General features: G+C 41.7%; 1 protein-coding gene across 1 annotated transcript in view; it reads left to right on the top strand.

Moving 5' to 3' along the window:
* The window catches only part of grin2ca (glutamate receptor, ionotropic, N-methyl D-aspartate 2Ca), a 138926-nt gene that overhangs the window by 19652 nt on the left and 96398 nt on the right, over nt 1-22876 (top strand). The window lies entirely within an intron of this gene.

Here is a 22876-nt window from a genome sequence, read left to right as displayed (position 1 = left end):
AAACTTCCCTTAACCACTCGCTCATCTTTTCTTCATCCATCCATCCCTTCGAGTTAGCTTTTATGATGACGCCGGCTGGAAAGGTCTCTTTTGGCAAGGTCTTCCTTTTGAATATCACCATGGGTGGAAGTTAGCATGGCAAGCTAGAACCACAGTGAAGGATGACTTCTCATTCCCTGTGGTGCGAATATTCACCGTACGTGCTCCCGTTCCACAGGAATATCAGTTGCTGTGAAATACGGTAGTAATCCGTGTGCGGATGGAGAGATTGCGTCTTTTTATGAACCGGATCCTTGTCCTTTGTAGGAGCCATTTTGTGGTCTTTACAGATGTAAACAGGAAATGAAACGTACGGTGATATCCGCGCGTTTTTTCTTCTTCTTCCGGGGGCGGGTGGTTGCTTAAAGCGCTTCCTGTTCTATGGGGGCGGGTGCTTTCCTTGGCGGTTGCTTGCGTAGAAGAAGAAGCGCTTCCTGTTCTACCGGGAAAAAAGATGGCGGCTGTTTACCGAAGTTGCGAGATCGAAACTTTATGAAAATTAATCGTAATAAAGCGCACCGGGTTATAAGGCGCACTGTTAGCTTTTGAGAAAATTTGTGGTTTTTAGGTGCGCCTTATAGTGCGGAAAATACGGTACCGCCGTTAACTGTTGCGTGTAGCAAACTAGGAAGCCAGACTGACTGACCGGAAAAGGCAGGACTAAATAGCTCTCTGATTAGCGCTCGAGAACAGGTGAGCATCCCGAACACTAATCAGAGACAGGTGATAACATGGAAACCCATGGTAACTGAAAACAAACCCAGTGGTACACAAAACAGGAACTCATGGAGTCCAAAAACCAGAAAGAACATGATCCGGGCAGCAGATCATAACACTCACATTTTTCAAATGTTGGTGTTTGAACAAGTCAGTAAACGAGCAAATTGTGACTTTTTAAAGGGAGAGGCATCTAACTACGCTCCCACAAGACAGATTAAGACCAAAGTGGTATGCTCATATGTGGATTACAGGCAGTGTACGTGTGTGCGCATGTCATGGGTCAGCTGCGTGTGTGTGGGCAGCCACCGAGTCAACGGCACAAGAAGGCCGGTGACAGCTGGACTGGCAACAGGGGAGGAGGGGGCTGGTGCGTGGCGGTCTGGTTCCGCACGGGCAGCCACGGTATCAGATTAACCGGGGTCTTACACTTATCCTTGCTCCATATACAGAACATGGCTGACGGAGGAACGCTCCGCCGCCGCCGCCCGTCAGTCACCTGTCAGTCATCGGGGCCAGCAGGCGGGTCAGCGCGAGGGTCAAAGTGGGAATATTCATGTCAGAGTGTTGCGTCGAGGCCTCTAAGCCACAGGTAAACATCCAACCAATGTGTTATGGAAAAATGGATTACACTTGTTTTTGTAATCCACAGCCTTCAAAACACAATCTGTTCAATCTCTGACAAAGCAAACGCCGCCCGACACAACCAGCAGTGTGAGAGAGCGCGTACTTCGCTGTCCTTTCATGGTGTTTCGGCATGAGTTAAAATGTTCCTTCAGCTAACATCCTTTTTATCAGTGTTTGGACCAAGGGTCTACAAGATGTAGCTCGTTAGCCACCAGTTACTTGCCACCTGATTAAGAGTAGCATGGAAATTTAACTACAGCATGTAACACTTGCAAATGAAAACTAGACAAAACTGGACAGCACAATTATTATAAGCTCAGCGTTAAATTGCTTTTTTGTTAAACAATTTGTCCTTTATTGCCAGATAAACATATTCAAAACTAAAAAAAAAAAAAAGGTACCAGTATCGATTCCCAGATATTGGGAATTAGTACTGTATCGATTACAATGTGAAAAGTTACATTAAAAACTAACATTTTAAATGTTGGCAGTCATAGAAATAAAACAAAAATAGATCACTTTCAATTGGCCATAATAGCTATTACAGGGATGAAAGTTGAAGACACCTGTTTTGGTGCAACATCTCAGTTTGTGTGGTGTTGATCACATGCAGTAAGGTTTTGAATTTCCGCAATAAAGCAAAACTGCAGTATATATTCCATAAAATGACAATGCGGTCTGTTCCAAAGTTTAAACTACAGATCAAACGATGATCGGACGTGCCTATTATCGGCGCCGATATTTGGCATTTTTGGGTATATGGGGATTGGCCTTCATTTTTTATTTTATTTTTTTACAACAGAACTACATCAGCAGATACAAATATACACATATGATACCAGTATTTAGTTGTTGTTTTTTAAACAATAATTTGTGAAGTATATAAGTAATAACCACTGCTAAAACACCTGCAGCTCATTTGATGGAGCCCAATTTTCTATTTATTTATTTCATTTAAAAATAAAAATTACTGTCATTGTCAAAACGTATACCCAAATATGTTTTGATATATGACAGGGCGGCAGCACGGTGGAAGAGGGGTTAGTGCATCTGCCTCACAATACGAAGGTCCCGAGTAGTCTTGGGTTTAATCCCGGGCTCGGGATCTTTCTGTGTGGAGTTTGCATGTCCTCCCCGTGACTGCGTGGGTTCCCTCCGGGCACTCCGGCTTCCTCCCACCTCCAAAGACATGCACCTGGGGATAGGTTGATTGGCAACACTAAATTGGCCCTAGTGTGTGAATGTGAGTGTGAATGTTGTCTGTCTATCTGTGTTGGCCCTGCGATGAGGTGGCGACTTGTCCAGGGTGTACCCCGCCTTCCGCTCGATTGTAGCTGAGATAGGCTCCAGCGCCCCCCGCGACCCCAAAGGGAATAAGCGGTAGAAAATGGATGGATATGACAGGGCATTTATTTTAATTCTTGTAAGGAATCCGGTCTGCTCGACCGCGACACTCACACGGCCACACCCCCCTCTCTCTCTCTCCTGCAGTACGTCTCCTTTGCTTACAGTAGGAAGGAGATTCATATGGCCCCATTCATCACGGTACACCTGACACATGAAACGTGACGAATTTGAGGCGTGCACTATCCACTTCAACCTCCAGATGGCAGCAGAGAGTTGAATATCTTAAATGTGTGTTTTGTGGAAATTCCAACTTTGACCACAGCGTCAGTTGCTATGTAGAGTGGCGCTTTAGATCATTTTCAGCATACCCCCTCTTGGACTCGCGCGAGAGTCACCCAGGATCGGGGCCATATGAATCCCTTCCTTACTGTGTCAAAACATAAAATTTTTGCCAAGAAATCCAGTTTTTGTCTTTCTTTCCTGGTGCATTCTCGGTCTCGATTTTTGTTTTTTGTCTACTGCAGAGATGGAGTTGCTCGACAAGCCTCCGTCCACAACACTTACAGTGTTTCGTGTTCCGTGATTCAAACAAATAATGTGACAGAGATGGATGGACATGAAGTCAAAAGAAAAGATATCTCTGCCAAAAATCCAATATTTGTGTGAATGTCTTGACACATCTGAGACTCATTATTTAAGTAAAGAAGAGCAGGCAGCAGCTCACACATTCTCATACATTCAGTAACATCCAAGAAGAAATGATGCCAGCCAGCTTGAAAAATGTCCCAACTATACAGGAAGGAGCCCAAAATAGTTTTTATTTAAATGTTGGAAATATTTCAGGGTTCCTTACGAGGAAACTTTACAATGTATTAAATCCATAAACTGCTATACAATTGTATACAATTGAGTAGATGGTGAGTTATTGTGATGTAGAGACAAATGCCATATTTTTACATATTTTCCCAGGACATTTGCCATATTTTGAAATGCAAATGTTGATGCTCGTCTTAGACACACGTAATAAAAAGGTGTTGGTGAAATCCCCTGATGTTTTTTTGCTGCTAAATTAACCACATTAGCGCCGCATAAAACATTATGTCTCTACTGGTCCCACATTTCCTACAAAATAATGTTAAAAAAAACAACTTAAAGCCTTGACCAGCTGTTTAATGACATATGCTATTCATGTTTAAATAACTTTTACTGCAAATGAATATCGGCTCCAAATATCGGTTATCGGTTCTGAAAAAAACATATCGGTTGATCTGTAGTGTAAATTTTGTAATCCTTTCCTACACATGCAGTGTCACCAGCCTGGGTACCCTTCAGATGCAGTCAGTGATTATTTACAGGACCAAAACCATCTCCTCCTGCATGCACGCGCAGTGCATTGACAGCCTTTACTGCCAGTCATAAAGATCATATGTTTTGATACCTCCGTTGGGCAGGCTTTCATCCAATAACACTACATCACGCCTTGTCTTGTTAATGAAGAAGCACACGAACAAACGTGCTGATTTCCATTTGGGAGCATCCAGCCGGGTGCCCCGGTGTCACAACGGAGCGGCCCGCTGACGTCTTAATGTGCTTGATTAAAAGCACCGAGAGGCCAGCTGGAATGGCCTTTGGCGGATGTTAGGAGGTGTTCTCATGAAATAAGAGGACAGGCAAAGAGCACACATACAGGAAGGTATGGCCATGATTAGCATAGTGAGAGAGAGGCAGGACCAAAGCAGTGGGGGAGGTCAGGGCAGATAACATTTTGCGTTCTCAAGCTTTTCGAGTTAAGTGACCCGTGTTGAATGGTGATTTTGAAGCAGCTGGAGGTACAGTAGCTACATGACATCAGAGGTCCTACAGCAAAAAACCTGACACAGGACACGTGCCACCATGCCCCACAGACTAGTTCTTTAGCTTCAGGTTGAAGGAGATTAGGACGCTAAATAATAAGTACTTTTATTTTGCCTGGTCTTTTTCTTAGCAGTTTAATGACCAAAGTAAAACCAAAGATCTTTCAAAATGTTTTATTTTCACGAGAAATATATTCTTTTGTCGGCAAAATGCTGTCTCTGCATTAGGAATGTAACGATATGAAAATGTCCTATCACAGTTGTCATTATCACGTTTAGGGCTGGGCGATATACCGGTAATATAGTTAATACTAGGGCTGCAACAACTAATCGATTAAATTCGATTATAAAAATAGTTGCCGATTCATTTAGTCATCGATTCGTTGGATCTATGCTATGCGCATGCGCAGAGGCTACTTTTTAAAAAAAATTTATTATAAACCTTTATTTATAAACTGCAACATTTACAAACAGCTGAGAAACAATAATCAAAATAAGTATGGTGCCAGTATGCTGGGGGTTTTTTTTTCAATAAAATACTGGAAAGGATAGAAATGTAGTTTGTCTCTTTTATCCGATTATCAATCGATTAATCGAAGTAATAATCGACAGATTAATCGATTATCAAATTAGTTGTTAGTTGCAGCCCTAGTTAATACCAGTGTATTTTAGAAAGCGGTATATATTTGAGAATACCGCCATACCGGTATTGTGATGTGCCTTTGTTACGGCTGTTTGCTCTTTTCTGCGCCTGGCGGGTGAAGCACAGTGCATTCCCTTTGGCTAACCAAGGCCCTTTGTGTGGTTACGGAGGCTTCTCTGATGACGCACGCGCATCAATTTTTATTTATTTATTTTGTTGGCGCGGTGCCGACTTTTCAACTCTTGGCTATTTTTTGGCTATTGGTAAGTGGCTCCAACTTTATTTACAAATACACTAATTTGTTTGATAACCTGTATCTCTCCTTGTAGCGACTTTACCATCAATCTCATCTGTTTATGTCGTTTACTTCTGTTAGCAACTTAGCAAAGAAGCTAACGATAGCTCCTCTCTGCTACTAAAGCGGTGTGTTAAATGATTAGCTACAACTCGGCTAAAAGTACCCATAGCCTGCGCGGACTAACCTACTGTAGTATAGCAGCTGGGTGGCTGAAAAGTAGTTTCAAACCTAACAGCCAGCATGAACGAAATTTGCTTTGACATAGTAGCTAACTAATTCTTTATGAGAATAAACGTTACTTTACTACTTACAACAAAACAATCTGAGTATGCTCAACACTGGTTATCTAGCCGTGAAACACTGAGGCAACCTTAAGCACTTTGCACGTTTGAACAATTTCCCTTGTGGATCAATAAAGTTTGTTTAAGTTTGTCTAAGTCTAAGTTTTTTTAAAGATACCCGTATATACTGTATACCAGTATTCGGACTAAAAATACCGCAATATCAGTTTTGGTCCATATCACCCAGCCCGAATCACAGTATTGTTGAATGTGCTCAAACAGTACACACATGAACATTTTTGTGACAACCAACTTTTTCTAAAAACCACAATATATGTTCCTTGGCAAAATAAACTTTAAATATTGTTCTGGCTTCTTAAGAGGCATTTTATTGCCATTTGATTGTTTGTGTTTTTCTTCCGTTTTAATTTGAAAGGCTTTTAGAGTGTTTCTTAATGATAAAGTCGAAACAAAAGTTGTACGGTTGGTTCATGTGACATCACGTGGGTTCACCGCGTGTCGTATGCACTGTGTTCTACGAGAGCACAGTCTATAGCTTCAATGAGCACAATTGAATAGCTTAGTTGCTCAGACAGTAATGTGTTAAGACTAGTTTAAATTTGTGTACAGAGCATCTGGAAAGTATTCACAGCACTTCACTTCTTCCACATTTTGTTACGTTACAACCCTATTATAAGACGGAATAAATTCATTTGTTCCCTCAAAATTCAAAAACGTTATTTTTTCAAATGTAAAATAGAAATTATGTACATAATGTATATTAGTGAGCTACATTGAGCTCAAAACTGACCAAGGATAGGTTTGCCAAGCTTGTGGCATTGTCTTTAAATAAACTTGAGGCTGTAATTGCTGCCAAAAGTGTATCAACAAAGTATTGATTAAAGGCTGTGAATATTTTATGTTTATTTGTTCTTTATTTTTAATGCATTTGCAAACATTTCTAAAAAAACTGTTCCACATTCTCATTATTGGGTATTGTGTGTAGAATTTTGAGGACAAAAATTAATTTATTCCATTTTGAAATAAGGCTGTAATGTAACAGAATGTGGGGAAAACGATACTTCCCGCATGTACTGCATAACATTTGAAATTTAGAAAGATGGAACTGTGTCTTGTATTTCTGTCAGCATTTAGGTTAGATACTTTTCCGGGAAATGACCAGTATCACCGTGAGTTAATCAAAGTGCGGCAACCAATCACAGTTTTATAATAATAAAAATGTGATTCTAACCATCAGGAATTTTGCATCATTAATACATTTGTCAGCATGTATCCCATCTCCTTGAGGAAAAGTGGGCAGCTGAGTCGAAGGTCACCATCTTGATGAGGCTTCAGAATCAGAATCAGAATCAGCTTTATTGTCATTACGCAAGGTAACGAGATTGAGGCCATTCCATACAGTGCGATGTGTGCATGCTAGAAAAACAATGTGCAAATATGTAGAAATATAAAAAATGTAGAAGTGCAATGAACATGGTGTGAAATGAATTGCTTGGTATACTTGTACTAACAAACGTACCGGGGTACTACACTGCTTTTGAAAAATACAGGTCCTTTTTTTAATGCGAATGCTGTCCGCACCGCGGTAACTTTGCCTTCTGTATGAGCCGGTGTGTTGTAAGGGAGCCAACACAAACTGGAAACGCGTGGAAAAAGAGAGAAAGAGGTACATTATATTGGCAAAAGTATTTGGCCACCTGCCTTGACTCACATATGAACTTGATGTGCCATCCCATTCCTAACCCATAGGGTTCAATATGATGTCCGTCCACCTTTTGCAGCTATTACAGCTTCAACTCTTCTGGGAAGGCTGTGTTTATAGGAATTTTCGACCATTCTTCCAAAAGCGCATCAGTGAGGTGAAGGCCTGGCTCTCAGTCTCCGTTCTTATTGCTCTCTTGCTTTGTGCACTGGTGCACAGTCATGTTGGAAGAGGAAGGGGCCCGCTCCAAACTGTTCCCACAAGGTTGGGAGCATGGAATTGTCCAAAATGTTTTGGTATCCTGGAGCATTCAAAGTTCCTTTGAAAGCCCAACTCCTGAAAAACAACCCCACACCATAATTCCTCTTCCACCAAATTTCACACTCGGCACAATGCAGTCCGAAATGTACCGTTCTCCTGGCAACCTCCAAACCCAGACTCGTCCTTCAGATTGCCAGATGGAAAAGTGTGATTCATCACTCCAGAGAAGGCGTCTCCACTGCTCTAGAGTCCAGTGGCGACGTGCTTTACACCACTGCATCCGACGCTTTGCATTGGACTTGGTGATGTAGGGCTGCTCGGCCATGGAAAACCATTCCATGAAGCTCTCTGCGTACTGTACGTGAGCTAATTGGAAGGTCACATGAAGTTTGGAGCTCTGTAGCAACTGACTGTGCAGAAAGTCCTTGCACTATGCGCTTCAGCATCCGCTGATCCGTTTACGTGGCCTACCACTTGGTGGCTGAGTTGCTGTTGTTCCCAAACTCTTCTATTTTCTTATAATAAAGCAGACAGTTGACTTTGGAATATTTAGGAGCGAGGACATTTCACGACTGGATTTGTTGCACATGTGGCATCCTATGACAGTTCCACGCTGGAAATCACTGAGCGCCTGAGAGCGGCCCATTCTTTCACAAATGTTTGTAGAAACAGTCTCCATGCCTAAGTGCTTGATTTTATACACCTGCGGCCGGGCCAAGTGATGAGAACACCTGATTCTCATCGTTTGGATGGGCGGCTAAATACTTTTGGCAATACAGTGTGCAATGGCAGAAGCTGCAACTTTATTTGTTGATAAACTGGAAGTATTTTGGCTTCAAAGCAAACGAGAAACAAGCAGTTCTTTAAAACATGGCACGTCAAAGGTGGCAGTACTTTGCTAAACATTTGAAAGACAAGAATCCAGACCTGCACAATCATTTTAAAACGTAGTTGAGTAGCTCCTCTGTTGTAACCATGAACATAAATATTTTAGCATCCAGACAGTCAGACAGAGTCCAACACTCTTTTTAACTTTTATTGCCAACCATAAACCAACAGCAGGCTCGATTCCAGCATTGGTTCGCTCTCTTGCACACACGTCTCTCTGCGACACAACACTTCATCTTTCTCCTCCTTCTCCTTCTCTACGTTCACGAACACAAGAACTCTGTTAATCACATTAACACCAGCAAGTGGTAACAATACGTACACACCAAACAGAGGTGGTTGACCCGTTGCCAATTATTAGTGGAGTCCAAACAGCCCAATGCAAGTGAATGGACTATACTTCACAAAACTCTTTTCTACAAATTGTGTGTTATCTTTAACAGTGTGTATTTTACCTGTTACATGTCTCATCTGTGTAGTTTTAGTATTAGAAATGTTTTTAGTATTTACTACATGTATTTGTCTTGAAGCCGAGACAGAGTGGCAACCGTAAATTGTACGGCTAGTATTTAATACAATGACAATAAAGCATTCTACATTTTTCTATTTTATTCTAACCTAGTCCTAGGTAGTGTTCATGTTGACAGCAGTTTTTCCATTCAGTTTCAGTCATAATCTTTTGATTAAAAATGTTTCAATATTTAGTCACATTTTAGTGATCTAAATTGATATGGTTTTAGTCTAGTTTTAGCCGACAAAATTCCTTAACATTTTAGTCCACTATAATGTCAGTAAATGTCGACTAACATGCAAAGTATAAAGATAACATACAAAGTATAAAGATAACACATCTTTGAAGTTGTCTTGACTTATCAAGGCAATTGCAGAGCATCTCAAAAACTAAATTCACAACAAGACTCCATGAATACAACAATAAGTACATTTTTCACAAAGCTTAGTGTGTTACTATATTAGCTGAAATTAAGCTTTTTTTATTATTGTTGAATAAGATACGACTAAAATGGTCAAATGAAAGAACAAATTAGTTTAATTTTTTATTGTGTATAACAGTGACGTGCGGTGAGGTTCATGGCTGGTGAGGCACTGACTTCATCAAAGTCAGATTTACAAACATATGAACCCTAAAGAGTATCTTATTCACCATTTGATTGGCAGCAGTTAACGGGTTATGTTTAAAAGCTCATACCAGCATTCTTCCCTGCTTGGAGTTGGGGGTTCACCCCACTGCTCCCCTCACCTCCCAGGGGGTGATCAAGGGATGGGTCAAATGCAGAGGACACATTTCACCACACCTAGTGTGTGTGTGTGACAATCATTGGTACTTTAAGTTAACGTTAACTTTACACATGCAAACTGTAGCACACAAAAAAGCACATTTAATAAAAAAACCGTTATTATGGTCTTACCTTTTTTTTATAAATGAAGTCCATTCGCCGCTGTTGTGCTGGATTAACGCAACCCCTGACGGGAGTGTTATATCAACTAAAGCCCTCACTTAAACTTTCCACGTGCAAGATTGAATCTATTTAAAAAAGTGTAACCGGGGGTTTATAAATGTCGCCTATACTGTATGAAACTACAAAATAACAAACACGGAGGCTCCAGTTTACACGAGGACCACTTTATTTACCTTCTTTCAAAAACTTCCGCTCCACTCCAACGTGTCATCACTTCCGCTCTTAGCGCCTTCAAAATAAGAGCTCAAGGCATATACTGTATAACAGCGCATAACAGGAATTTAACATCACAAAGAGGAAAGCCCATAAAAATAGGTTACAAAAGTTATTTAATAAGAAGCCAAAAAGTGCAAAAACAATAATGTTCGTGTTGGAGGAGTTGTGAATAAGGTACACCTGCAGTCTGCATGTGTACCTAATGTTGTGGCCCTGTAGTCATTCACAACTCCTCCAACACGAACATTATTGTTTTTGCACTTTTTGGCTTCTTATGAAATAACTTTTTTAAATAGATTCAATCTTGCACGTGTTAAGTTTAAGTGTGGGCTTTAGTTGATATAACACTCCCGTCAGGGGTTGAAATCTACGGCGGGGGTGCAGGAGGCAGGATTACTGGAGCCTCAGCCTGTGCGTCTTTTGCAGCCGTTTTATGATCGCTCAGCACAAGAAATACGTTACACACATACAGTTGTTGACAAAATACACTGTACATTATATACCTCAGCTAACTAAACTATGGAAATGTATAATATAGTTCATATAGCAATACGGTCTCACTGCACAGCAGGCCAGCAGTTCGCCGAGTCCGCAATCCATGTTGAGGCACTGAGTGACGTGCCTCAACTGGCTGCTGATCACCGCACCGTCTCTTCTCAGTATTTGAACGGCAAATGTGAAAATTCAGCGATTTTGAATAAAAATAATCTAAAACTGGTGAAGTTAAATGGAAAATAACTTTATAGTATAATCACTGGATACATATAACAATTTAATAAAAAATGTTTTCTTTTTACATTTTGTTTCTTTCCATGATGGCCTCACCTGCCTCTAGTGACTGCACGTCACTGGTGTATAACTACAGTGAGTGTGCACAGTTGGTGTCTTGGCCATTGTCCCGTGTAAATACAGCAACCAGTGTTATAAAACTAATGCATATTTATCTCAATAGCTGACTTGCTTTGAGTTAGCTTGAAAAATGGCAAATGTGCTCTTTTGGGTTGTCAAATTGTGCAATTATCAGTCGAACAGTGTATCTAAAGTGCACTGTACGGGTATCTTTGCTCAGGTGTTCTTAACCTTTTTTAACCTCAGAGCCTACCTTTTCCACTACATTAATATCATACACATTAAGTATTAACATTGAATTAGTAATCTTACTCTTGATTTTTTTATTGGGTTTATTTGATAGGGACAAGTGTATTTCATGAGCGCATGCTACATACTACAACATTTTAGCCAGGGCTAGTTCTCAATGTCCGTCCCTAGTTGGGCATTTTCAAACGATAAAACAGTACTGTTTTAATCATATTCAATAATTACATCTAACCTACATATAGTTTAGAACTTTGTCAAATGATATGAAACCATGTGTAAATTATATATTTAAAACATAAACATTAGGTTTAGCATTAGAAAAATAAGTACGAACCAAACACTGTACACTGCAAATATAATTACCGGTATGTTGTGCTAAAAAGAATAAACAAAACGATTAATGAATATGTTCTCAACTAAATTGTCCAAAAAAATTAAAGTGCAAATGAAAACACAGCTTTGCCACTTTAGTCATAATTTTTGCACTTAAACTTTTCTATGACTCTAGCTCCAGACCTTTTCTTGTCATTACTGCCACAAGTGGTGGAAAAGTGAGTACCGCACGGCCCATATGGAAAACAGCTGAGAAACAGATATTTTTTGGCAGCTGTGTAGGGGGGGGCTCGCGGCCCAACAATTGACCCCGGCACTGGGGTTGAGAAACACTGTCTTAGCTTATTAAATGGGCATGCAAGCTAGCCTATAGTGTACTACATCAGTAGTGGTAGAGTAAGCGGTCTTACTCCTTTAATAGTAACAGACATTCAGTACAGTATGAGTAATTTCGAAATATCAGCTGTATAACAATTTGTTATATCATTGAATACAAATCAATCATCAATCAATCTTTATTTATATAGCCCTAAATCACAAGTGTCTCAAAGGGCTGCACAAGCCACAACGACATCCTCGGTACAAAGCCCACATACGGGCAAGGAAAAACTCACCCCAGTGGGACGTCGATGTGAATGACTATGAGAAACCTTGGAGAGGACCGCATATGTGGGTAACCCCCCCCCCCCCCCTCTAGGGGAGACCGAAAGCAATGGATGTCGAGTGGGTCTGACATAATATTGTGAGAGTCCAGTCCATAGTGGATCCAACATAATAGTAAGAGTCCAGTCCATAGTGGGGCCAGCAGGACACCATCCCGAGCGGAGACGGGTCAGCAGCGTAGAGATGTTCCCAGCCGATGCACAGGCGAGCGGTCCACCCCGGGTCCCGACTCTGGACAGCCAGCACTTCATCCATGGCCACCGGACCTGTGCCCCCCCCCCCCCTCAAGGAAAAGGGGAGCAGAGGAGAAAAGTCAAAAGTCTAGCAGCCGCATTTTGTACCAACTGTAATTTTTTAATGCTAGACATAGGGAGACCCGAAAATAATACGTTACAGTAGTCGAGACGAGACGTAACGAACGCATGAATAATGATCTCAGCGTACATGTGTCCAAACTTGCTGTATAGCTTCAGGTTGCTAGACAACCTATACAGCTACCATTTTAGCTGGCTCGCCTCTGGTTTGCGGCACCTTCTGTTCAAGGATTTTATCAGTGAAGGGGGATTTCTGTATCAAGTCTTTAATTGTGATGAGACCGAAAAAGATGCCACATTGGACCTTTGTTACAGCGAAGGTGGAGGCACTACCGGGACACAAACCGAAGAAGGATCGCCTCATACTGCTAGTTTGTAAAGCCACTGCTTGTTTGTCACTTGGAAACTCCCAGAGTGTTCAATGATGCCACAAGTATTCTCAGACACGAGGTAAAATGATTTTCCTTTTTTTTCGTTTTTAGAGCGCACCATCGAGGCTTGTGTTTGCATAATCGCATTTAAGCTTGCTTTAAAGTTGTTGTGTTTGGATAAAAAAAAAGAGATTGTTGAGCCATTACCTCATTATGTTAGAGAGGGGTTACTGTTTTTGTGAGGCACAGTGTTGTGATTTTTCACTGGGAATACAGGACTGCATTGTTACACATCTCAATACAATGTGTCTTATATACCTGAAAAAAAGAGTAGAGAAGACTAATGGACGCACTTCGCTTTTGTCGTTGTAAACCTTGTGGCTCCATTTTCTCCGGTACAACCCACTTGAAGCCCGGTCTGCTGCCAAATCATCCAAATATCGCCGTGGCAACATCTTTATGTTGCCAGCTTTTAGCAAGAAATCTGCGTTCAAAGAACTCCGGCTTATTAGTGATTCCCAGAGCCCAAAAAAAGTCTGCGGGCTATAGAGCGTTTTCTATTCGGGCTCCAGTACTATGGAATGCCCTCCCGGTAACAATTAGAGATGCTACCTCAGTAGAAGCATTTAAGTCCCATCTTAAAACTCATTTGTATACTCTAGCCTTTAAATAGCCCCCCTGTTAGACCAGTTGATCTGCCGTTTCTTTTCTTTTCTCCTCTGCTCCCCTTTTCCTTGAGGGGGGGGGGGGGGGGGGGGGGGGCACAGGTCCGGTGGCCATGGATGAAGTGCTGGCTGTCCAGAGTCGGGACCCGGGGTGGACCGCTCGCCTGTGCATCGGCTGGGAACATCTCTACGCTGCTGACCCGTCTCCGCTCGGGATGGTGTCCTGCTGGCCCCACTATGGACTGGACTCTTACTATTATGTTGGATCCACTATGGACTGGACTCTCACAATATTATGTCAGACCCACTCGACATCCATTGCTTTCGGTCTCCCCTAGAGGGGGGGGGTTACCCACATATGCGGTCCTCTCCAAGGTTTCTCATAGTCATTCACATCGACGTCCCACTGGGGTGAGTTTTTCCTTGCCCGTATGTGGGCTTTGTACCGAGGATGTCGTTGTGGCTTGTGCAGCCCTTTGAGACACTTGTGATTTAGGGCTATATAAATAAAGATTGATTGATTGATTGATTGATTGATGTATAGCTTTTCTGATCACACAAAGGGATCTCTAAGACAAGCTGACACAGCTCTGACCAGCGCAAGGCACGACAATTGTGGAAATAAACTCATCGAACTGGCCGCACCCGTGTGTACAGGATGTAAAGTAGAGGGCCCTGCCTCTTCAATGTGGCTGTGTCCGTGTGCAGGAAGTGATGTCACCAAAATGGCAGCCCCCGATGGCTTCAAGTAGCATGCAAATGAATGAATGAAACCTTCGTAAACCTAAAAGGACTCAAATAGAGGCGTTTGTGAATCGAGGTTCCACTGTATGATTCAATTTCGTCTCAGTCAACATTTTCGTCTTAAATGATGAATAATGATAAATGGGTTGTACTTGTATAGCGCTTTTCTACCTTCAAGGTACTCAAAGCGCTTTGACACTACTTCCACATTTACCCATTCACACACACATTCACACACTGATGGAGGGAGCTGCCATGCAAGGCGCTAACCAGCACCCATCAGGAGCAAGGGTGAAGTGTCTTGCTCAGGACACAACGGACATGACGAGGTTGGTACTAGCTGGGGATTGAACCAGGGACCCTCGGGTTGCGCACGGCCACTCTTCCACTGCGCCACGCCGTCCCTTGTTAAAGTTAACTAAATTGTCAATTTTGTTTCAGTCAATGTGCATTTGTTTTGATTAGTTATCATCCTATTTTAGTCAGGGGAATAGGTCGAAAGAAAAAAACGTATAGTAAAAAAAATGAACACTGGTCCTAGATTATGCCAGGCTATACAATATCAATTCAGTGTTATGACATTTTTTGTTGTTTTGTTGTTGGCCCTGCGATGAGGTGGCGACTTGTCCAGGGTGTACCCCGCCTTCCGCCCGATTGTAGCTGAGATAGGCTCCAGCGCCCCCCGCGACCCCAAAGGGAATAAGCGGTAGAAAATGGATGGATGGATGGATGGATGGATGGACATTTTTTGTTAAAATACAGAAAATAAGGAAATCTTTTGTGTTCCCCTTTATTTTGAAAAGTTTCGAAAAAAAATATATTGGTATCAGTTCCAAAATGTTAAACCAAATCCCCAAATGCATTACTCCTTTCCCTCATGAAACAAAACAGTATATACCAGAGGTGGGACCAAGTCATTGTTTTGCAAGTCACAAGTAAGTCTCAAGTCTTTGCCCTCAAGTCCGAGTCAAGTCCCGAGTCAAGACAGGCAAGCCCCGAGTCAAGTCCAAAGTCAAGACTGGAAAGTCTCAAGTCAAGTCCTAAGTCCTGCATTTTGAGTTTCGAGTCCTTTCAAGTCCTTTTAACCACAGACTAATATATTAACACAGATTGTGTATGCTTTTCAAACGCTGTATTTATTTATTAAAACAAGTGCATTTTAAATTGCAGGAAAGAAAATTGTGCTGACATTGCACTTTATAATAGCACTATTAACCAGTCATTTTAAACATTAACTCATTCCTTTACAGAACAAACACATTGAAAAATAAAGTGCAAATGTACTTATTTGTAGAAAAGTGTTAACATTGAAAAAACATGACATATACGTGAACATAACAAAAAAGTTGTATTTTTTATATGTCAGGGCCCTATGCTGCATTGCATTTGCTAAAGACCAAATTAGCCAAGAGTCTGTCAGTCATTTGTGCACGATGGGGGCGTAGTATGATGCCACCATGGCTGAAAACTCGCTCCACTGGAGCACTGGAGGCAGGCACTGCCAAGACTCTCATGGCCACTCGGAACAGTGAAGGAAGAGTCTTCATGTTCAATGCCCAGAACAAAAGGGGGGAGAGAGTTGTTTTGGGTTGGTGCACTACTTGTAAGTGTATCTTGTGTTTTTTATGTTGATTTAATTTAAAAAAAAAAAAAAAAAAAAATTATTTCTTGTGCGGCCCGATACCAATCGATCCACGGACCAGTACCGGGCCGCGGCCCGGTGGTTGGGGACCACTGAGGTAAACAACCAACAGTATGTCAGAAAGCTAGCTAAAACGGTACACATATTCATAATATAGTATACATTTTAACTGACCTTTATTTTACTATTTTTGTCTTTTTTTAGGTGGCTAAAATACGCGATGCTGCTGACCGCCGTCTAACGTTACGTGTGATATATTGACTAACGTAACCCTGCTTAAAAAAAATCACTGAACAAAAAGTATGAATAAGGTAGTGAACTGCAACAGATTCCCGTGTTTGCAATAACGTTATAACGTTAGCAGTGAGTTTACAGCCTCACTGATTTAACTACACAGCAAATAAAAGTCACGTTACTTAGCCAATAAACGTTATCTTACATTCAAAACTTACCGTTCTTTGTGCAACTTCAAATGCCGGACGAAGTTGGAAGTTGTTGCCTCTCCATCAGTAATTTTCGAACCGCATGTGTTGCATACTGCAAACCGTTTTGTGTTGACCACCTCGTAATTTTTATACCGAAACAAAATTATTTTAGGTATCATTTTTTGTTCACTGGCGTGTGGTTTGGACATGTCTTCTTCGTTGGTTGTCCTGCAATTTGATTGGATGAATGCTGTGTGATGAAAACAAAGTAGATCTAATTTGATTGGCTGTTGTACTGAGACCACACCAGCTGACACACGCAACGCTGATAGACAAGTACACAATGAAAAATACGGAGCGCTCCCGAATAACTTTTTCATCTTTGGGTTTTGGGGAAAGTAGCAAGTCATGTCAAGTCATGTCAATTCAAAAGGCTCAAGTCCAAGTGAAGTCACAAGTCATTGATGTTAAAGTCTAAGTCGAGTTGCAAGTCTTTTTACATTTTGTCAAGTCGAGTCTAAAGTCATCAAATTCATGACTCGAGTCTGACTCGAGTCCAAGTCATGTGACTCGAGTCCACACCTCTGGTATATACCACAGTAGCTACACAGTAGATAAATAAAACAGCAGCACTTAAACACATAAACAGTCTCTCAGATTCATCTAAGAGCAGAGTTTTACAAATACTGCAAGAAGTTTGCGTCTTTGCTTGCTAGCTCCAGTCGTTATGTGAAGTGACTGCCCTGCTAAGTGATGTGCATCTCTTCCCATGATCAACTTAAATCATACTCTAACGGAATTAATGGTGGCACTATTGTGTGAAAGTTACCAAGGTATTCTTAGAGCGATGACATATCGATGACGGGCAACCCCCTGGGCTGAGGACCCATGTATTGATCATGTGACAGATGGGGCGACAGGTGCACATTGTCAAAACAACTGCAGCGCAGGCCTCATGCCTGGAATATAAAGGACGCCATTTAAACGTCGCACACCGATGACACATCGCCTCTCAGCCAGAACCGCTTCCCACCGCAGCTTCACATTAACGATCTGGATCAGGACTTGACACCTCAGCAGCAACTCACTGACTGATGGCACTTTTTGTATATCTGTGATCAGATAGAGAAATAGACAACCTGAATTGAGTGGGTTACATTAAGATGAACAGCTCGGTGAGGAAACAGCAGAATTTTAATTTGTGTACTGTACATTCCGGACTATAAATCGCTACTGTTTTCCTACACTTTGAACCCTGTGGCTTATATAACGGTGTGGCTAATTTATTGATTTTTCTGTGCTGATAGCCGTAATGCTGGTTTCTAGCCGTCCACAGCGTTTCCATTTGTATGGATTCTTCATTCATCACTCCAAGCAAAATTTGTAAGTTTTACAATATAATTAAAACTATTTATAAACTATCCCATGTGTGATGTCTGTAGGAGTGTTTTCATGCATATTTGTACGTGCCATCATAATGTAATGAAGCTAGCGTTTTTAGCGTTAGTTAACGAGTGTCTGTGTTGGCATTATTAACTTCAAATTGCTTTGTTATTGTATTGTTCCAGTTTTACAAATTACCTCAGTACAATCACCGAAACGTCACCGTGAAGTTACTGAGTCTGTTTTGCTGATTGGAGAGCTAGCATCCGCAGCTAGTGGGTCCATGACGATGACTTCTATTTTGTCGGATCCTGTTACAGGCACCGTTTGAAAATAATTAAGTTACGTAAATAATGGGCTGTGAATCTTTGGGCACCACAGATTCGATTCTTGGGGGTAACGATTCCATTCAGAATCAATTCTCGATTCAAAATCAATACTTTTTTAATAACACTGGATGCCAGTTCTATGATTAACTACATTCCTCGATAAAATAAACAGCTCTGATCAATTATATAGTATTTCAAAGAAAACTGTTTTTGTTTAATAAAATGCTTCCCAAACATTTGACAAAGTGAAATACAAAGAAGGCAACAAGAGAAGAATCCATCAACAATATGATTTGCCTGAGTGGATGGACAGGACAGATTAAAAAAAAAATTATTAAAAAAATAATTAATTAATCTGAAAATAATTTTTTGACAGCCCCAGTAAATTAACATTTACAGATTATTTCTGTGTAAATAACAAATTTTGCATTATATATATATATATATATATATCCGCAGCTTATAGTACAGTGCGGCTAATGTATGAAAAAATATTTGTTTCTCCTAAAATTTAGTGGGTGTGGCTTTTATACTAGCGCACTCTATATTCCGTAAAATACCATAGTCTGAGAATGTGTCCTGTCAGAATAGGAAAACAAATATAAATGTCCCGAACTAAAACATACAAGAGGTTCTGTGCCGAGCATGTATTATGATGTTCTCCTCGCTAGTCCAATGTTGGAGCAGGAGCTGTCGAGCATCTTTTCCAGAAAATTCTCCTCACCTTATCAGCAATATTCAATTCAACTGATAACAAAGAACATGCCCATGTGTGTATTTACTGGTTTGGTCTATCAAAAAATGCACACCTCAACGACAAAGACAAATATATATAGGATGTTTAATAAAACCTTGGCAGTCATTTTTACTTCAGTCTTTATCGACGCTCCTTGACGAGACAACATCTCCCTCCGACATTTAATACAACTATATGTCCTACGGTTACGTTATTCCCCTGTTTTATATGTGATATGGGGAAGCACTCAATCTGAGATGTTGCAAAGCACCTTTGCAATGTCCCTTTACCTCACGCAGGAAAACATCCAATCTGTTGCCGAGAGATACGCATGCACAGTGCGCTTACACAAAGTTTAAATATAAAACATGGCAGCAACATGAACAACTCTAATACAAAGACATTGGATTATTCAGAGACACTAAGCAATTTACAACATAGACTAAAATGATGAAGTAATAAGAAAGTCTTTCATCTCAGCTAACTGGACCATCTTGAACACCATTCAAAATTGTGTTTCCAAGTTTGCTTTGTCCTCCTGTACTTCCAAGCACTCTGCTCAATTTAACTTTGCCTGTAGGACAGATTGGATCAACATCAAATAAGCCAAATATAATTACAACCAAGACGGATTAGATCATGCTTAAAAAAAGAAGAATTAGCATTCTTGTCGTTGAGAAAATGACGCTGACAGGAAACGTAAGCGATTTCATCTGTTCAGGTTGGTTTGTTCTTCAAGGAGGCAACCTTTTGTCCTTATTTTTTTACAATAATTCCTCCACACACAAGGAAGTTGTTGCTTTTCAGTATTCAATGGCAATCCTTGCATAGCTTTAAAGCATGTCAGTCATTGGTGACAGAATATATTTACCATGAGAGCGCATTTTTCATCTACTGCACTTTTTTCAATTTGTATGTTTAACGACGCTGAGTTTTATGAAGTGTCGCTTGCTGTCAAGGCATGAAATTCATCTGGTGAGGGAGTAAGATGAAAGCAGAATGGAGCGACGACTTCCATCTAGTTCATGCTCAGCCAGTCCGTCCAGACAGCCTGAAGTCGTGCATTTTCACTTTTAAAAAGGGATGTCCCGAGACAGGGATGCTTTTTTAGAGGATTTAAAGTGTGAATGTAAAAGCCTACGTACCAGTGCAGGTTACAGATGACTTTTACAGCTAGCTGGTTCGTTGCCAGCAAATTTATAGCGCTAATCTGCCAGCTGTGTCGCAGCACTTACATGATCACATACAACTAAAATGCTTGATATCCTACAAATTGTTCCTCAAAGTCACTTTCTCCAATTATTTGCTCGCATGTTTTGGGACTATGTCGCCCAGTTATTGATGACTTATTGCAGTTTGGTTTAAACCTTCATCATGTTCGACCTTCAGGCATCTGCCTCAGCTGTTTCACTTCCTTGATTGAGCATGTGCAAGGTTAGAGCGTTTTAAGCATTTTGACCACGTACGTCTCTCCCCCGTGAAAGGCATTAACCCTAAACTATTCCGGTGCTGTCGCAGCTGAAACATGGCTAATGTCATTGCAAAGAACAATGCGCTAAATTCCTCACAGAGAGCACTAATCAGTTTATGAGATGATTCACGGGAATACCTGCAGGATCACGTGTAAGGCATCGCGTGGACACATTAAGTTTTTTTTATATATAGATCCTAGCATGTGACCCGACTGTAAAGACAATGCCTGGGTATTAGAGATGCGCGGTTTGCGGACACAACCGCGGAGTCCGCGGATTATCCGCGGATCGGGCGGATGAAATTTAAAAAAAATAAGATTTTATCCGCTCGCGGGTCGGGTCGGGCGGATTAATTAGATATTTTTTTTATTTTTTTTATTTATTTTTTTTTTGCGGGTGGCAGTTAAACCAATTGGGAAATATATATACATAGTTAAATGTTGTTACCCACATACGAAAAACGAGCAGGCACCTGCTGCATATGCCACAACAGAAGAAAAAAAAAAAAAGAGATGGACACTTTTACGGAGGGAGAAGGGACGCCTCGCCGGGGTCCGGGACCGAGGCCCCTTCCCCCGAGAGGGCCCCACCGGGAGCCGTAGCTGAGGCGATCCGCGAGAAGGGCCTGACGCACGTCCAGGGTCACTACCGCGCCCACCGCACCGACACCCCGCCTCGTCCGCTTTCGCCGCGGCCGGCGTCACGCGCAGCAGGTAAGCAGCTTACCTGCCCGCCACCCCCGTGGCCGGGGGCTCGTAACATGGGTCACTCCGCGCGCTCCGCCCGCGCAGCTTACCTGCTTGCCACCCCTGTTGCCGGGGGCGCGTAAAAGGGGTCACTCCGCGCTCAGTGCGCTCACGAAAGGGGTGGGGCTCACCCTGGTTGATATAGAGAGCAGGACAGTGGCCATGGAATTTCATTTAAGGTTTGTGATAAACCATCAAACTCATTCGTTAAAAGGACTCTATAGTAATGTAAAGCGAATTTTTCTGGACATTATCATGCAAGAAAAGTTTATTTTTGGGATCGCGATCACCGCGTAATGATTTTTAAAGGTTGCATTACAAACATGTAACTGTCCCATGTGATCAGCCAGTGCAATTGGAAGTCCATGCTCAATTATTGCCTCCGTAAATAAAACTTCGGCATTTATCACATCCAAAGAATCTGTTTGGGCGACGAAAAACGTTGAAAGTTTTCCACTTGTATCGCTAGCAACGGCATTAGACTTGTGTTTTTTTGTCCCAACGTGGTCTTTTACATCGCTAATTCCTCCGTGTCCGATCGAAAAATCTTGTCTGCACAAGGTGCAATTCGCGTAGTTTTCACCCTTTTTTTTTTTTTTAATTAATATTAGATATATAACAACGGGCGGATGGCGGGCGGATGCAGTTCTGATCAAACGTTACATCGGGTGGATGGCGGATGGTTGACGACTTTCTGACGCGGTTGCGGATGAGATAAATTGCCTATCCGCGCATCTCTACTGGGTATGCATCAAGCTAGACCGCCTGCCTTGCTTTGGTATAAAGCACCTGCTGGGCCCTTCTCAGTGGCCCCCGTGGAGTCTCGTGCGCTCGCCAAATCTCCTGATAAATTTATATGCTACAATCAAGCAGTAGGCTGTGACGCCTGGCAGGGATTACCGAGGGATTACAATACATTCACCCCACTGGGACTCCATCACATGGTGGATCAGATCTCTCTGACAGCGGAACCAGCGTGCAACGCTCCCACGGGGCATCTAACAGCACTCTGACACGTTTGACAAAGCGCTGGAGTTTGTCTGTCAACACAACAATGTCAGCGTTAAACTAATTCTTCCGGTTATTCTTTGTTATTTCCCAGAGGGCAAAGAGCGTAGCAATCAGTGTTTTGGAGGCAATGGATTCAGTTAGTTGGTGAAATCCACTCCTGTAGTGATGCCGCACAAAGAGCTTGGATTAGCCCCGAGGCCAACTTGGCAGTTTCAATGAAGTCAGTACAAAATTTTAAATTGACTCAACCAAACTCAGAGCACCATCTTTTAATGACAGTAGAGATGTCAGTTCATGACAACAGCCAAAGTTATTCAAATAGACCGTTGGCAGATTAAGTCGGAAAATTTAAGCAACAGCCTCAAACGTAATGTCACGAGAGATGACAAATCTGCTTGTTCTCCATTTGTTGCATTAAACACTGGACACCATCTGTTGTGTTGGAACGCAAAATACAACAGCAACCCGGTGGCAGATGCCACCCTAAGAGCCCGGTCTCAGCTCCGTGCTGCATGCTGACACTAAAAATACAACTGAGCTCCTTTAATGGCCTCTACGTTACGGCACAACGAG

Source organism: Nerophis lumbriciformis, linkage group LG24 (genome assembly GCF_033978685.3).
Source record: "Nerophis lumbriciformis linkage group LG24, RoL_Nlum_v2.1, whole genome shotgun sequence".
NCBI classification, from domain to species: domain Eukaryota; kingdom Metazoa; phylum Chordata; class Actinopteri; order Syngnathiformes; family Syngnathidae; genus Nerophis; species Nerophis lumbriciformis.
Note: the sequence above shows the minus strand (reverse complement) of the source record. Positions and strands in the feature narration are given on the sequence as shown.